Here is a 7804-nt window from a genome sequence, read left to right as displayed (position 1 = left end):
ATTAATTTAATTTTGATTAAAAATCATTTTTTAATTAAATTAAATACTTTAAAAACAATTAAAATTTCCAAATTTTCTCAAAACACTTAGGAACTCTTTCTTTGGTCATTCCTGACCTTTGGAGGTAATTCCAAGATGTTTGAAGCTGATTTGAATCAAAATCTCTGAAACACCCTTAATTAAGTAATTTTAATAATATATTAAATACCTAAACTTAGAAAAATCATAACTAAATCTAGAAAAAACAAGTTAAGAAAATTAAAAGGCATTTAATTCAAATTAAAATATAGTATTTATTAAAAATATGGACATTCTAGAAAATGACTTAAATTAGAAATTCAACTCTCTGTTCAACCGTAGTTCGATAACTAAGACCCAAAAATTCTAAAAATCATAACTTTGTGTAGAAAAATTCAAATATAGCAAACTCAAATTCTAATTACTTCCCTTAAGATATAATACTTAATAAAAAATGCTAGGACCTCAAAACCTAGCATGTTTCTAAAAATTACCTTTATGACCCCTTTAACTTAGCAGATAAGATGACCCGAGACCTTCTGAAATTTGCTAACTCAACTTAAACTTTAGAAAATACTATCCTAACAATTAAAACTGACCAACCAACTAAATTAATTAAAATTAACCCCAAGATATTAATATTTAAATTTTATTCAAAGTTTCCCCTTTTGACCTTCAATAAATCATATCACAAATAGTTTAAACTGATTACCTAATATAGGATACATCCATAACCACACAGCCTACTGCACACACATAAAATTACTTATTATGACACTAACTCTAAATTATGCTGGTGTTTTTTTTCTTTTCTACTTCTATGATGCGACGATCTGCATGTGACACATGTGCTGGTTGTTTCAATTTGTTATGATAATTACTAAAATAATGATTCTTATTATTGTAATTTATTTTTGATGTGATGCACGATAAATTACCCATGTGTTAGGTGTCATCTTGATACTGATAATATTTTTTGCAGGTGATCCTGCTCATGCAGTGCTAATAAAATGGGCTAAAATAATAAATAAATCATGTATATACTTAATATAGTTGCTTCAGCTACTTAGCCCCCAAATAAATAAGAGTACTACCAAGTGTGACTGACATGAGTCCTTTTATTTTATTTTAACTGCTTAGGATAATCATGTAGGAGAGTTTAGATTTTCTTTTTCATGATGTAATTTGCATTTGATATATCAAGTTGTGAAATTCTCTAAAAATAAGGCATTTTAAACATAAGGGATCCAAAGGGAAAAGAAAACCTCTTGTTGGGAAATTCTTTTCATTTAGATACTCTCCTAAATAATGAATCATACGAAGACCGAAGGAAGATGATCCATAGAAAGACTTGAAAATGAAGGTCAAGATGAAATGACTTATTTTTAAGAATTGTGTCATTCAATAGGATTAGAATCCAGGTTGTTATTTGTGGGGCCTGATCACCATTTTCTACATATCATGTGTTATATTTTATATGGCACTTGCCATGGACTTTCTTTTACTCTGATGGATATATTTATATTGATATGTTTACTTTGTTTGTGCTATAAAAATTACCTACTTTTATAAGTTTCTTTATTGCATGTGTATGCGCCTGATTTTGCTAGGTTCTTTAAGGATAAAGCTTTTTCTATTCATAATCAAAATTTAAAATTCTAAGAATTAAATAACATAAAAAGCTAAATCTAGGGAATAACCGAAATCATCCAGGGTCACATGCATATTAATGCATCTTCTTTCTGCTTATTTAAGACACTTTCTCGCTCACGGGTAGAGTTTAAATAATCTGGTCTATAAGGATGAAGTGATGAACTTGGGGAAGCCTAATCATTCTAAGAAAATTATTTTTATAAGTCTTTTTAAATTTCAAGCATACATGATTTGAATACTTCAATTAGTATGTATTACATTAGAAACTTATTAAATCAAAATTTTAATTGTATTAGTTCTAGAAGCACTCTACCATACATAAGTACAATGCCATTTAGGAACTTCTAAAGATGTTGACCTCAATTTCTAAAAGCTTAGCCACCTATCCATCTTTCATGAATGCTAGATAGCATATATTTGTTGTGCATTTGAGATTATGAATTAGACTTTTGATAATAGAAAACATTCATATTTTTCTTTGATTGCCTTGCCTACTAACTTTTTAGGTCCACATGATTGAATGCAACTCAAACTAGCTCAAGATTGGGTAGATTTAGGCTGAGTCAGTTTGTAATATTTTTCTTTTTCTTGAGTCAATTGTAAAAGTGAATCCTGATGCTAAATAACCTTGCACACACACACTTAAGGGATTTTCTGTGTTTTTCTATTTTGAGTACATCGGCCTGGACGATGTTCATATCGGTCAGGATGATCCGACTAAAAATAGAAACCCTAATTAGGGCATCTTGGTTAAGCAGCCATCATTAAGCAAATCGGCCTGAACGATCCTTGTATCGGCCAGGATGATAGGCACAAATCAGAAAGAATCAGCCGTCATTATCAATTTAGGTATTCTTTATTTCAGGATATCGACCAGGACGATCTACACATCGGCCTGGATGATGCAGCATAATTATGCCTAAATTAATCTGGTAATTATGGAAAGAAATTAAGGCTGATTGATATGATCACATCGGCCGGGGCGATTGCAGGATCGGCCGGGATGATGTCCTAGATGATTGACATCGGCCTGCATTTATTTCAAACGATGTTCAGGATAATTGTACTCGGATTTGAACTAATCGGCCAAGACGATATTATATCGGCCTGGACGATGTAACCAATTTTCTTCTGATCGTCCCAAATCATCCCAACTGATTGAGCTTATTTTGTACTGTTCGTCCAGGATGATATTCCTATCGTCCTGGACGATAATGTCGATTCTTGAAATTCTATATTTAAAGGTCCCAAATTTTCTCATGCAAAGTGACCTTTAGCTACTGTCTAGACCTGAGAGAGCCAAGAAGAGAGGAAGAGATAGGGAGAGAGAGAGAGGGAGGAACTTGTGAGGGGGAGTTTATGAGAGGGGTTCATAAAGGTTGCTCCAAGCAAGGTTCCAAGGTGTCTTCTCCAGTCTTTGTCTTTCATCCTTGGGGGTTCAAGGGAAGTAAGCTTCAGTAATTAGACGAGGTTCTCTACCTGCTTCAAGAGGAAGAAAAAGGAGTTGGGTTCTTTGCCTGCTTCAGGAGGAAGCAAAAGGAGTTGGGTTCTCTGCCTAATCAAGAGGAAGCAAAAGGAGTTGGTTCTTTGCCTCGCCGGGGTTGGCGTAAAGGAGTTTTTGTGAGGGCTTCTCCACCTTGCTGTGGGAGCAAAATGAGAGTCACTTTTATAATGCAATACTTGGAGGGCACCTTCGAGGAGTGGACGTAGGTCGAGTTAACCGAACCACTATAAATCTAGTGTGATCTTTTTTTATTTTGATTTTCACATTTATTTTTCCACACTTTGATTTCTTGATGATTTTGGTTTGTGATTGTGCTTTGATTATAAGAAGATGTTTTAAAATACTAATTCACCCCCCTATTGGTTAGCCTTGGGCCAATTTTTAAGGGCTTAACATCCCTAACAAACTTTCAAGTGATATCAGAGCGGGATTCATAAAAATTAAGTTTGAAAATTTTTTGAATTTTGATCCATGGCTAACAACGGTAATCGTAATACAACGGAAGGATATTCTTTAACACGACCACCTTTGTTTAATAATCTTCCTTTTGATTTTTGGAAAACTTGTATGTCTACTTTTTGACAATAGATTGACTATAGTATATGGATGTTTATTAAAGAAGGATATTCTCCACCTTCTCGTGAACTTAATGGAATTAAAACTGAAGTATCTTTTACTGAATGAACTTTTGATGAAAGAGATTTAGCACAACTTAATGCAAAGTGTTTGAACTGTTTTTTCTGTGCTTTAAAATTTGAAGATTACATGTGTGTTTCTACTTGCTCTACTAGAAAAGAAATTTGGGATAAATTGTGTATCACCTATGAAGGCACTAATGAAGTTAAGCAATCTTGTTTGAATATTTTATTGCATGATTATGAACTTTTTTGTATGAAACCTAATGAAACAAATTTCTGAAATGTATATAAGGTTTACTCAGATTGTTACTTCATTGCATGCGTTAGGAAGAGAACTTACTAACTATACAAAAGTGAATAAAATTTTAAGATCCTTGCCTTCTTCTTTTGATGCTAAAATTACTGCAATTTTTGAATTTATAGATTTAAATACATATTCGATCGATAACTTACTTGATTCACTCATTGCTTACGATCAAGGGGTAAACTAAAGAAATCTTGATGCAGGTGAGAGGAAGAAGGAGAAAATGGTGGCACTTAAGGCAAACAACTCAGACACTGACTCATTCGGGTCTGAAAATGATGATATTGCCTTAATCACGAGGCAATTTAAGAGCTTTCTAAGAAAGAAGCACAAGAATCATCAGAAGTGGAATAAAGGTAAAGGTAATAAAAATTTCTAGAATTCTAATGATATAATTTGTTTTGAATGCAGAAAGCCAAGACATGTTAAAACAGATTGCCCTACACTCAAGTCTCACCCAAGCAAGGAAAAGGGTGAGAAGAAACCCAAGTCTAAGAAGGACAAGAAGAGATTTCAAAAGGAGTTCTGGGCGGATTCTACATCAGACTCCTCTAAGACTGAACCTGAAGAAGAGACAACAAACTTGTGCTTAATGGTAGATAATAATCTTGGTCAAAGTAATCAAGAAGATGTATGCCAACCAACCTATGACCAATTGCTTGAAATATGTGAGAAAATTCATGCATCATATAAAAAACTTAAGAAAACTCACACTAGTTTAAAATTGGAGTTTTTGAACTTACAATAAGATCATAAAATTTTGAGTAAAGATCACTTTCAAATTGATAGTAATCACATATCTCTACTTGATGAATTTGATGATTTAAATAAAAAGAATTTTAAATTAATAATTAAGCATGATTCTTTGAAAGTCTCCTACACTTCGCTTGAATCTGATTTTAAAGCTTCTATTAAAGAATATGAGCATAAAAAGCACTGTTTGTAGATTGATTTAGAAAATGCTTACTTTAGGTTTAAAGCTGAATTGGATGCACTTAAGAAAAATTGGATGACACCCACGTTTGATCCAAAGCCAATAACTAGGAAGAGGCATTATAACCCAAATTAATTAAGAAATTTTTTTTCTGGAGTTAGATATTTTTCATGTGGCATGTTAGGACACATAGCATATACTTGCATCATTCACCATAGTACACATTGGATATGGAGACCCAAATTGCATAATTCACTGCAAAACACTCGTGCATCATATTCTTCTTTTCATAAGAAGGAACCAAAACTTGTTTTGGTTCCTAAATCTGTTATTTGATATTTTTATAGGCTAGCTCTCACAAAAGGCCTCATGAGAGTATGTGGTACCTGGACAGCGGATGCTCTCGACATATGACTGGCGCTGCCAATCAATTCATTTTACTGGAGACCAGGACAGGAGGCAAAGTGACTCTTGGAGACAACACCACAAGGAAGGTGGTAGGAGCAGGTATAATTGATAATTCAAAGAATCTTCTGATTGAAAATATTTTGCTTGTAGATAGACTGAAACACAATTTGCTCAGCATAAGTCAACTTTGCGACAAGGGCTTCATCATAAATTTTTTGACAAATTCATGCATTATCAGCTTAAATAATAACACTATTTTATAGGAAAAGTGGGTCAACAAAGTATATATGCTTGATTTAAATAACATTGAAAGTATTACTTCATTTTGCTTAAAAATTATTGTTGATTATTCATGGTTGTGGCACGGAAGATTATGTCATGCCAGTATGAAATTCCTTAGGGAAGTGACCCAAAAAGACCTAGTTAGAGGTGTCCCTAAGCTTAAGTTTTCAAAAGACTACCTTTGTGGTGCTTGCCAATAGGAAAGTAAGTCCACACCACTTTTCACTCCATTAAGGACATTAACACCTCTAGACCTTTAGAAGTCCTTCACATAGATTTGTTTGGACCCATTAGCACTGTCAGCTTATGGGGAAAGTCTATGATTTTGTGATTGTCGATGACTACTCAAGATTCACTTAGACTAGATTTTTGTCACACAAAAAATGAGTCTTTTGATGAGTTTAGAGCCTTCTTCTCTTGAATTTAGAAAAAGCTAGGTTATGAGATCTTGATAATTCATCGTGACCATAGGGGAGAGTTTGAAAATGAGAGATTTGGAGATTTTAGTGAGGATAAGGGGATTAGACACAACTTCTCAGCTCCTAGGACCCCTCAGTAGAATGGGGTAGCTGAAAGGAAGAACCAGACCTTAGTGGAAGCCGCTAGAGCCATGCTTGCTGAGTATTCACTTCCAAAATATTTTTGGGATAAAGGAGTTAACACAGCTTGTTATGTGTTGAATAGGGTGAATGTTAGAGCTAAATTAGATAAGATACCCTATGAGATCCTTAAGTATAGGACACCCAATCTTTCCCACCTTCATATCTTTGGTTGTAAGGTTTTCATTCACAATAATGGGAAGTCTCACTTAGGAAAATCTGACCTAAAATATAATGAAGGAGTGTTCTTAGGATATTCTAGTGTCGGGAAGTCTTTTAGGGTATTTAATAAGAGAACTTTGGTGGTGGAGGAAACTACTCATGTAGTGTTTGATGAGTCTGATCCTAGAAAGCCTAGAGTTGAGGATGATGATGATATTGGAGAGATTACCACTGGAGTAGAAAATTTAAAAAAGAGGGTAGAGCACCAGAACACTGAAGGAGTAGGAGAGGTTACCTAATGAGTAGAAAATATAGATATGGAGGAAAGGGTTGAACATTCACACACTTTGCCTAGAGATTGGATATACTCTTTGAGTCACCCTAAAGATCTGATCTTAGGAGACCCTTCTGATGGAGTTAGTACTAGACATGAACTTAGGAAGGAAGTGAACCACTCTGCATTTATCTCAATGATTGAACCCACCAACATAAACCAAGCCCTTTTTGATGAGTTTTAGATCTTATCCATGTAGGAGGAGTTAAATCAATTTGTTAGGAATGATGTTTGGGAGCTTGTAGAAAGACCTAAGGAACAAAGTGTAGTTGGAACCAAGTGGGTCTTTAAGAATAAGGTGAATGATTCTGGAGTGGTGGTTAGGAATAAGGCAAGATTAGTGGCTAAGGGGTATAACCAAATATAAGGGATATATTTTGAGGGGACTTTTGCCCCTGTAGCTAGATTGGAAGCCATTAAAGTGCTATTAGCATTTGTCTGTTATAAGGGATTTAAGCTTTTCCAAATGGACATTAAGAGTGCCTTTTTAAATGGAGAAATAAAAGAGGATGTGTTTGTAGAACACCCCCAGGTTTTTAGAGTTTCCAATTTCCAAATCATGTTTTCAAATTAAAAAAAGGCCTTATATGAATTAAAGCAGGCACCTAGAACTTGGTATGAGAGGCTTAGCACATTCTTACTAAAAAGGAAGTTTGTTAAGGGGAGTGTAGACACCACTCTATTCTTGAGGAAAGTAGGAGATGATTTACTCATTGTTTATATCTATGTCGATGATATACTTTTTGGATCTTTTAATAAAAGGCTATATGATGATTTTTCTAAAAGAATGAGTAAGGAGTTTGAGATGAGTTTGATGGGAGAGTTGTCCTACTTTTTAGGATTTAGTATAAAACAAATGAATGATGGAACCTTTCTGAATCAATCAAAATATATAAAGGACGTATTGAAGAAGTATGAAATGAATAAAAGCCAAGCTAATTAATACTCACATGTCCTCAAGAATTCAG

This window comes from Dendrobium catenatum, unplaced genomic scaffold (genome assembly GCF_001605985.2).
Source record: "Dendrobium catenatum unplaced genomic scaffold, ASM160598v2 fragScaff_scaffold_72, whole genome shotgun sequence".
Taxonomy (NCBI): Eukaryota; Viridiplantae; Streptophyta; class Magnoliopsida; order Asparagales; family Orchidaceae; genus Dendrobium; species Dendrobium catenatum.
This window is presented reverse-complemented; position numbering follows the sequence as displayed.